This window comes from Alexandromys fortis, unplaced genomic scaffold (assembly GCF_014885135.2).
Source record: "Alexandromys fortis isolate MF-2015 unplaced genomic scaffold, M_Fortis_MF-2015_v1.1 scaffold_8_9099976_23576923, whole genome shotgun sequence".
NCBI lineage: Eukaryota > Metazoa > Chordata > Mammalia > Rodentia > Cricetidae > Alexandromys > Alexandromys fortis.
The window spans coordinates 769,734-780,518 of record NW_026067899.1 but is presented as its reverse complement, the minus strand read 5'-3'; the positions used below and the strand labels follow the sequence as shown (position 1 = coordinate 780,518).

Here is a 10,785-nt window from a genome sequence, read left to right as displayed (position 1 = left end):
ATGTAAATATATATCTATATTCTATAAAATATTTTATCATATATATAGATATAGATATATACTAAATTCTTCATACCCACCACAATCTTAATAGTGGTACTATAATTTCTTATTTTGCTGTAGCCAGAAAAATTATCTTAAGATGCTTTCTAGAGTAAGGGCAACTTAGAAAAGAAACAGGAAAGGCAAAAACAAAACTGATTTGTAATAAAAGCAGGCATTTTAGGATGAGTGGTAATAAGATAGCTGGGCAATGAGAGACTAGGAGCAAGCAAGTACAAGGTTCTTTAAATATAGGAATTTCTGGAATTAAAGATATAAAATATCTTTTGCATGTCTTTGACGCAAACTTGCAAATTCCTGAACCTTTAGAAGCATCTGTTGTCTACCCCCAAATCCTTAGGAGCGTGGGTTTCATCATAACCTAGAGAGAGGAAGCACTACTTCCAGGTGGAGAGGGAGCCTGAAAAGAGGAATACACAGAGGAAGGAGGTGGCTCACACACAAACAGTCAGCAGGCTGCAGGACCTCAGCCAGACAAGAACAGGAAAGAAGCCATGGCCTAGAAACCCAGGGACAGGGTCAGGGGAAAAAGAGGGGCCAATCCAGTCAAGCGGTCACCGGAGTTTCAGGGGACAGGGATTCTCCGACACGTGTACTACAAAGGAATGGGTAGTCTGTGGGGAAAGAAGGTACAAATAACTTTTGTCTCCTCTTTGAGGTGCAAGGGATTGAAGCCAGGACTTCACATATGCTAGGCAAGCGCTTTAATGCTAAATCGCCTTTTTAAAATGTTATTTGGGAACACTTTTCAGTCTGGCTGTTTTATTGGCCAGAGATGGAGTAAGAAATCTTGTGGACAGAGTTACTCCTGCCTGTACTCCCAAAGGAGTATCACTGTCAAAGTAGCTCCCTTGTTCTTTACAGTCAACGGGATCATGGATCATGGGCTTCCACGTGGTTTCTGGTGACAGCGCAGACACGAACATGGTCCCCAGCTGCAGCAGGACCACAAACCCAGACAAGGCCCTCAGAGGCAACCCAGACCATGGACACCAACATGGACTTACGTGGAAGCACAGGCCACTCACATTAATAGGAACCCCAGTGGCAGCACGGCCCATAGACACCAACATGGCTTCAGGCTGCATCAGACCATGGATGGACATCTATGTGGCCTTCAGTGGCTACACAGGCCTCAGACATCAACCCAGTCCCTGGCCACGTCAGGACCGCTAAACCCACACAACACCCTCAGTGGCATCATGGACCATGGTGGTCTTTTGAGGAGGACCAGTTCAAGAAGTGAACCATTCCACATCTCAGACTTCCGTCATTACCCAGAGCCAGGGTGGGCCCAGCCTGGGGGCTGAATCCACACCTGTGCACACTCCAGGCTGCTGCACATGACCCCTCGGACCCCACTGGGCAACAACATGCTTCACCATTGACCTCAGCCCTCTCTCCCACTGTCACCAGCATCGAGTCTTCAGTCTGCTTCTCTTCGCAGAGCACGCACTGCTCCGTCTCTCCATGACGCATCCATTCTTCACAGATGCACCGACCAAAATTCTAACGGCACACAGGAGTCCACTCTGCGGGGAGACGTGGGGCTAGAAATATGAAGTACCCTATTAAAACTGGGAGACGCTGTACAAGCCCGGAACAAGGGAGAAAGGAGGGGGCAAATCAAAGAGAAAGTTTAGGGACTGGGAGGGTAGAGCACGTGCTTAATATACAGGGGACCAGACTTCAATCCGCTGCATGAAAAAGTTTTAAATGAAAGTTTGTATTATACACACTCTTGAGTCTCCCTGGTCATAACAGATAAGATAAAACCTCTAAAGTACTGTTTTACCAAACCATATGGTAGAAAATGAAGTTGGGTGTGAGTGTTGGTGAAAATTGAGTAGGAAGAGGCAAAAGAGGAGCTTTCTGGACTGAGGGCAATATTCTGTGTCTTAACGGAAGTGTGGGTTACATCTGTCAAATGCAGCCAGTGTGTACTTCAGATGTATATTTCAGCGATGTAAATGTTGTATTCAATGGGAAGAAAGTCATAAACAGTTATTAAACTCTAGCTCATAATGTGCATGTTGAAGTGTTTAAAGGGGAGTCTACAGATGTCTGCAAGTTACTTTGAAATGCGTTTTTTAAAACCAGGAGGGCTGACGGATGAAGGAACAGATGGATGTCTATACAACAAAGCAATATAACTGGTTAGGCGTATGGCTTCCAACTTTGCTGTATGCTTCCAATTTTTTCCTAATAAAATGTTGGGGGGGGATCCTTATCTTTTAGCGATGCATATTGAAATAATTATGGGTAAAATTGTACAATGACCAGGATCTGCTTCAAAATAATGGGAAGAGTACAAGCATGGGGGGGAAAAAGAGGACAGATAAGATTGACCAAGAGTTTACAGTTATTGAAGGTGGTGACAGGTACATGAGGGTTCATTTTACTGTTCCATTGCTGTGGGTATGTTTACATTTCCACAGAAACCCAAAAGCTGGAAATGAATTTTAAAAAGTAAAAAATACTGCATTAGCTATGCTTTTTGAAAGATCTCCCCTAATTGCTATTCTGCAACTATGATTAAATATGTTGGAAAGGTATTTTTTTAAATGAATAAGCACTAAATTTTCTCCTTTTGTTCTCTGTAGTAATGAAACCCCACTTAAGTGGAGTAGGGGAGAGATGGCTCAGAGGTTAAGAGCACTTGTTCCTGCAGAGGACCTGGGTTCAATTCCCAGCACCCACATAGTGGCTCACAACCCTGTGTGACTCTAGTTCCAGGGGATCCAAAGCCATCTTCTGAACTCCATAGGTTCCAGGCAGGTACGTGGGCATATACTACCTGCAGGCAAACAGTCATACACACGAAATTAATAAATCTTAAAAAAAAGTTGAAGTAGCCAGACATGGTAGTACACACTTGTAATCCTTGCTCTCAGGTGACTGGGGATGAGGGGTGGGGATGGAGTGAGACCCTGTATCAAATATAAATAAATAGAACTACTGTGATCTTACCAAATTTATTTAACGAAAGCTATGCCTAAAATGATGATGGTTCAGTTCCCGTTCTGAAAACCTTTCTCGGAGGGAAGCATCCACAGATCTGCAAGCCACCAGTCGCGCATGGTACCGGCTTCTGACCGGGTGCTCTGTGTCGAGATACTAAGAAATCTACTGCTCTGTTGAAATAAGAGCGGTGGCGGGGCTGAGTCCCCAACACCCCGGCCGCTTGGCTAGCTCATGCCCGAAATAACAACACACAAACTGTATTCATTTAAGAACTGCTTGGCCCATGAACTCTAGCCCTTCCAGGCTAATTCTCGCACCTGGACTAGCCCATTTCTAATGATGTGTGTAAGCACCCCAAGGTGCGCTTACCGGGAAGATTCTAGCCTATGTCCATCCTGTGTTGGAGTTGCCTGGGAGAGCTGAGCATGGCATCTCTGCTCCCGAGCTGTCGGCTCTCTCCCCGGAAGCAGAGCAGAGTCTGACCTCACTTCCTCCTCCGCCCAGCATCCTATCCTGTTTTCTCCTCCCAACAATGTTCTAACCTATGAGGGCCAGCCAAGCAGTTTCTTTTATTGCTCAGCCAATGAAATCAACAGATTGATATGACACTCCCACATCACTGCTCTCTGTGGCGAGTATGTTCTCCCGGCCCCCTTCCTCGAGTCATCACTAAAGGGGAAAAAAGCCCTCCACAGCTCAGAGATGTCGCCTGTGTGTAACCAAGTTCTCTGTATCCAAGACGCCGCTCCTCTTGAGTCAAAAAAAAAAAAAAAGAGAGAGAGAGGAGGGCCAGAGAGGTGATTTTGTGTGCGTAAAAGCGCTTACTGCGCATGCCCAGCCTAACATAAAAGTGGAAGAAGTGACTGACTCCAGCAAAGTTGTCCTCTGACCTCCAGACACGTGCCATCACGCACACACACGCACACTAAAAAAAAAGAACGAGATAACACTTGCAAATTTCATGAAAATCGAATGCCTCCTATATGTTCTCTGTGCAGCAAAGCTTAATTCAAAGGAACGCCCCCACATTTTGATGTTTAGCCAAACTGCCTCAGGCTTTACAATGGGCCAGAAATATGACAGCCCCGGCTCCCTTCCAAGATCTTCATCTCCCCACGGCCATCAAAAAGAAAGGCTCCCTCTGCAGTATTCCTCGCTGTTCTTGTCGTCCGCCCCCCCCCACTCCAACCCAGACTTTCTTGTGGTATTTCAAAACATTTCCTTATGAACCTCTGTAAAAACCTGAACAATAGAGGCTATGGAAAACGGAGCGTTGCTCCCAAACAATTCCAAATCTAAAAATAAATTAACGCCTGTGTGTTTGGTTTGAATTTTGGAAGCAAGCCCAAATGGCTCTCGGTACCAGCACCTTTGCCCACACGGTACGAGAGAGCCACCTTTCCCCCTGCAGAAACAGTATTACTATTCTGTGAGCTGTAAGCCTTGCGGCTTTATTATTGACGAGCACCCAAGGGCAAGAGCTGCGCCTGGGTAATAGGTCACTGAGAACAAAGGAAGCAGAGCTGAGCTAGGACCTCCTGGTTCACGGGCACTGGGTAGTTGGAGTGATGAGCGGGCGCCAGCCTCCCTAAAAACCATGGACACGTGAAAGGCAAGAACAACCCAAGAGGGCTGTCGGAAAGGTGACGGGTAGCTGTAGTGTGACCCACAGGCGATGATGGAGCCGCTCAGCAGCTGGTTCCAGACTAAGCTGTACATGGGTGGACTTCAGAGCCACTTTGGTTCCGCAGCTCACCTCATCTACTTCACACCGGGGTGGCCCCGGAAAAGTCAGTGTCTTATTGTCACAAGGCTCTTTGGGTGGTGGAGACCAGTCACAAGCCAGTAACAGTTCAGACCCTGCTTACTTGGCTACTATACCCTCTTTGCTCCTAGCCCAGATTTAAGTATCTAAATCCATTTTCTGTTGCTATGGTAACTTTTTTGTTATTGGTGGTTGGTTTTTGTTTTGTTTTTTTGTTTGTTTTTGTTTTTTTGTTTTTTGGTTGTTTTTTTTTTTTTTTTTTTTTTTTTTTTTTTTTTTTTNTTTTTTTTTTTTTTGGTTTTTCGAGACAGGGTTTCTCTGTAGCTTTGGTGCCTGTCCTGGAACTAGCTCTTGTAGACCAGGCTGGCCTCGAACTCTCAGAGATCCGCCTACCTCTGCTTCCCGAGTGCCGGGATTAAAGGCGTGCACCACCACCGCCCGGCTTTTGTTTTGTTTTTGTTTGTTTATTTGTTTTGGGCCCTTTAAAAAAGGGGGGGTCTCTTCACTACACAGCCCTGACTATCCTGAAACTTACTATGTGAATTCAAACTCACAGAGATCCACCTGTCTCCACCTCCTGGCCGCAAGGACTAAAAGCGTTGACAACCATGACCAGTTAGTTTTGTTTCTGTGTTTTGAAAGAGGGTCACACCATGCCTCCCTGGCTGGCCCCAAACTTGCTGTGATCCTCCTGTCTCTGTCTTCTGAGCGCTAGGACTACAGGTATATATATCCCACCATGCCCAGCTACAAAAGTCCTTTTAATAACTGATTAACTAAAGTGAATTCTTCTGGACACTTGCCCTAGTTGAGTTTGGGGTGGGGGTTTTTCAGTTTGCTTTGTTTTGTCGATTTGACACCAGCCAGAGTTATCTGGGAGGAAGAACCTCAGCTGAGAAAATGCCTCCAATCAGATTGCCTGTAGGCAAACCTGTAAGGTAGTTTTTAAATTAATGATTACTGTGGGAGAACCCAGCCCACTGTCCCCAGCGCCACCCTTAGGCAGGTGGCCCCGGGTTGTATAAAAAGTAGCAACTGAGCAAGTCCTAGAGAACAGGCCAGGAAGCGATATTCCTCCATGGTCTCTGCTTCATTTCCTGCCTCCAGGTTTTCACTCCCTTCATGATGGGCTATAAACCATGAGACGAAATAAACCCTTTCTTCTCCCAAGTTGCTTTTGGTCATTCCAGTGTTTTATCATTCCAGCAGAAATCCTAACGAGGATACCGCTCTACCAAATTACTTGAACTCTGAAGGAGACCCCTGTACAGTGGGGGCTCCCTCTCAGACCCCAGTTAAGCACATACCACCCCCAAACACCTGTTTTCACAGAGATCCTTTATTAAACAGAGAAGAAAAGTTAAAGCGGCTGCTTTCTGACTCAGGAAGAAAACAGCAGCAAACGACCTTGCAGGTGTCATTCTTAAGAGGAGGGAAAGGGGAGGACTGTGTTAGAATGGGCTAGGATGCGGTGGTAAAGGACCTGGAGGAGGAGGGGGCAAGGGTATTTGTCCCGGGGGTACCAGACTGCCCGTCGATAGATGAGACAGATTGGCAAACAGGCCAACGGCAGTTTATAAAGGGAAAAGGGAAAACCCCCGGTTAGGATGAGGTATTTAACTTTAATTGGGCGTGTTAATTTAGGTGAGCCAAAGGGGGCTGTTGATTGTTGAATGTCATTCATTACTTTGATAGCTGGACCTTGGTAGTCAGACTCAGGAGGAGGAGGAGGGAGTGGCCAAACAAGGGGACGGAACTTGGTGGCTAGCTTTGGGGATGTAATCTGAAGGTTTTTAGCAAGGTAGGGGGAATGGAGGAGAAGGGTAAGGCCTGCCGGAGCCGTGCTCAAGTGGGCTGGTGTCCCTTCAAATGCTGCAAATTGGGTCATAGAAATCTGAGTATTGCCAGTCAGCCCTGTCATAATCTTCTGCAGGACGGACATTTGAAAGGGAGGAAGTCTTGAGTACTGAGCCATTGTCTTGTGGGGTTGGACAGCTTCTCCGGGCAGATAGTGTCAGGATTGGATTGCGTTAGAAGATATCCTGCTGACGTGTTTGTTTACGCTGTGTGAAGATGTGTCCTTGTGGTTGGTTTAATAAAAAGCTGAATGGCCAGCAGCTAGGCAGGAGAGAATGGGGAAAAGAGAGAAACTCAGGATGAATTCAGGTGTGTGAAAGACAGGCCAACGAGACACGGAGGGAGTCTGACATGCAGAATAAAAGAAAGGTATAAAACCACGTGGCAAAAACACAGATTAACAGAAGCAGGTTAGTTTAAGATATTAGAGCTAATGGGACAAGCCCAAACTAAGGCCAAGCTTTCATAATTAGTAATAAGTCTCGGCTGCCGACACGAAAATTCAACTATACTGATGTCTGAGGGAGAATTCCCCGGTGTGAGAAAAAGTACACTTGTGTGGTGCCAGTTACATTGGCTGATTGTGCAAGGGGGGAAAAAGGGTAAAATTACCTTTGTGTTTTGTTGTCTGCGTCCCTTAGAGGCACCTTCACAGAACAAAGGCCAGAGGAGTGGCCAACAGGCTGCACAGGAGGAGGCTTTAAAGAAAGGAGGATTAAAAGAAGCCTCTACCTACTTGCATCTTGGGATAAAATTCAGGACAATGTTAGCCGCTATTTCTTTTTGTTGTTAGTTTTAAGTTTTGAAAGAGTTTTGTCCTTCTGCCCTGGCTGGCCTTGAACTCCAAACCCTTCAGCTGGGTCCCCAGGGGTGTGACACCACCCCTGGCCAGGTGGCTGTTTTGTGTTTGTGTTTTGTGTTTGTGATTTGCGTTGTCATCTACAGAGGTTGACAACATAAACCTTTTAAAACAGCAGACATTGTAGACCCCCTTGAAGGGGAGTTGGTGTGAAGAAATGCGGCCTGCTTTGAATATAGTTCCTCAATCAGGCCTCAGAAATGAGAGACAGTGGGTTGAACCACCAGTGGGTGTAGGATAAAGAAATAAATGGGAGCTTGTTGAGGCTTCAGAGATCCACCAAGGAGGAGCTGGAGAAAGCTCTGTGTGCTCAGACTCTCTGGGAGACCCCACAGGACTGGGTCTGCCTAGACACTCCACCTAAAGAAGGCTCTAGGCTCACCACACAAAGGTGCTGACCACATGAAATCCAAGGACCTCCTTCACCACCACCAATCACCCTTCAGTACATGAGGAGTGGACCTCTAAAGGCCTGTCTCCTTCCTCTTTCTGTTTCCTCCGGGAGAGAGAAGAAGGAAAGGGAAGAGCCTCTGGATTGCTTTGAAACAAAGATGGTGGAACTGGAGGCCCATGAGGGGAAGGAGCTGGCCCTGGCAAAGCTCGCCGGGAGGTGAGAGCAAGCTGAGAAAGGTTCGTCAGGGGGTGGGTCGCTCCACCCTTACTCCCTTCACGTCTAGAAGGGGGTGGGTTGCTCCACCCTGACTCCCTTGGACATCTAGAACTCACTTCAGCTGATTCTGCTGCCAGTATCCAGGGAGCAGGCTCTAAATCAGCCCACTCTCTCAGTCCCCTCACCAGGAGAGATTCGGTACCCAAGTTTGTTCAGGTCCATCTGCCTGTCTGGAGGAATATAGCAGGGTAACTGGAGGTGGGAGGAAAGGAAGAGAGAAGACTGCCCCCGGGGAGCACTTGGAAACCAGTTTAAGATTTCTGTGATGGCAGCAAGAGGCCTCCTGGGGACACTTAGCAGCAAGGCGGAGGACTGGCAGTCTTGTCTGTGGAGCAATAGCTCAAACTCTCACCCATTCGCCGCTGAGATGAGGTCCCCGTCACTAGAAGACTGCTTCCGACAGGTAAGGAAGACGCCAGACGAGGGAGAACACAAAACTCTGTAGACTCATTAAACCATGCGTTGCAGCCCCAGTTTTTTTTTTAATTGCTGTATGCTTACTGTGTTGTACAAAGAATGGCAATTAGAGTCATATGGCCCTTAAGCAAAGGGACATATTAGGCAATTTTATAGCTGTGTAAACATCACAGGAGTTTATGTAATCCTGGATGCCAGCCTACCATATATCTAGGCTGTGAAACTGTGTGTGTGTGTGTGTGTATGACCAACACTAAAAATGTATTTAAGAAGTCATGCAGAAGCCTACTACTTTATAAGCTAACTAAATAGATATTTTTATTATGAATAATATTTACACAAATTTATTTTATATTTTATATATTTTATTATATTTTATTATAATATATTTACATTTTATAAATGTAATGATCTTATCTAGTTTATATTATATATTTTCCATTTATATGTTTTGTATATATAGTAAACATATGTATAATTTTATATACATATACTTTAAAAATCAAATGGATCTTGAACTTTGTGTGCATGGTTAATGCTGCTCCCAGATGTCACAGGTTTTTTTTTAAACTGAAATTCCAGGACCTGATATGCGATGCCTGCCTCCCTGTAGGTTATTGGCTAGGGAGTTCCCTAAACAACACAGGCTGTGGCTACATCTCTTGGTTGTCCACCAGAACTAGATGGTAACACCCAATTGCTAAAGACACTACATAAAAAGAAACCAAGACCTCCCAGATGGTTAGCTTTACCAGTGCCAGAAGGTACTATGCCGACTGCTAGGGGAGAGAAGGCATCAACAATCTTACCAACTGTCGTCTTACCTGCTCTCCTACCAACCTTCCAGACAAGGCGGCACCCACGGTGCAATAGTGGCATGACTGTTCTGGGAGAAACCAACTGCCTTCTGATTGGTCCTCTATGAGAAAGAGTCCTAGCCTGGTACCGTGAACCTGGTCAAAAGCCTAAATTGAAGTTGAGCGGTGGTGGTGCACACCTTTAATCCCAGCACTCAGGAGGCAGAGGCAGGCGGATCTCTGTGAGTTCGAGGCCATCCTGGTCTACAGAGTGAGTTCTAGGACAGGCTCCAAAGCTACAGAGAAACCCTGTCTCAAAAAAACAAAAACAAAAAAATGCCTATGTTAAGGGAGGTCACAGCCTCTATAGGAAATCTACTACTGATGTTCTGCTAAACTGATATACAGGCAGCCTCCTCCTAAATATTTGTGTTTGTGTCCATTAGACATGTATCATTCCTGGCCTTGGTCTGAGAACCGCTCATGTCAGTGAATGACGGCTAAAACAATGACTCAAGGGTTTCAACTTCCGTACCAAGACATTTTTAATATTTATGTTTGTTTTATAATTGGTGCATGTGTGAGTTGTCGGGGGCTGTGCATGCCAGGGCCAGCTTATAGAGCCGTCGCACAGCCCTTGATCAAATAATGACAGAATTATAAGTGTAGATTTAGGTGACAGTTCCATATGGCTTTTTAGAAGCCAAACGAAGATTGATCTAGAAAACTCAGAATTCAGCACACACCTTAAATCCCAGCACTTGACAGGCAGAGCAGGCCAGTCTCTGAGTTCGAGGCCAGCCTGGTCTACAGAATGAGTTCCAGGACAGGCAGGGCTATACAGAGAAACCCTGTGTCTCAAAACAACAGAAAAAGAAACCCCAGTGTTCAAACATCAGGGTGTGCACACAGAACAAGCCAAAGCAGCACACGAACAAAGATGGATGTTTGCTTGGGCTGAGCACGAAGCCCTGCCTGCCATGACTGCTGTCTTGGAGAAAAGGCTGTGTTAACTGTACCCAGAAAATTCCCTTCATGACATGTATTTTCACAACAGTTTACATATTAATAACGCAGTTCAAATGAACAAACTAATATAAAAATTTTACATGTATAATTTTGCAGGGCTGACTGTATTTTTCTCCCAGAGATGAACAGAATCTCATGACCACTCCTGCCTGAGAAGCACAAGATATTATTTTCTATTTAATAACGTAAGATCTGAAGCTCAGCCGAAAGCCGACTGAACTCCATTGTAGCAGAAGGCGATTTAACATAAAATGCAAAGTCTAGACTTTGAAGCTAGAAAACCCTGCCTGTGCGTCCTCATTCTCACACGTGTGAGACCTTGGACGACTTCTTTTCTTTTCCCTGAATTCTTTTACCGCATAGA

The 10,785-nt window shown here is 45.6% G+C and overlaps 1 long non-coding RNA gene across 2 annotated transcripts in view; it reads right to left on the bottom strand.

The window, feature by feature from the left end:
* Positions 1 to 10,785, bottom strand: part of LOC126489536 (uncharacterized) — a 71,008-nt gene that overhangs the window by 22,589 nt on the left and 37,634 nt on the right. The window lies entirely within an intron of this gene.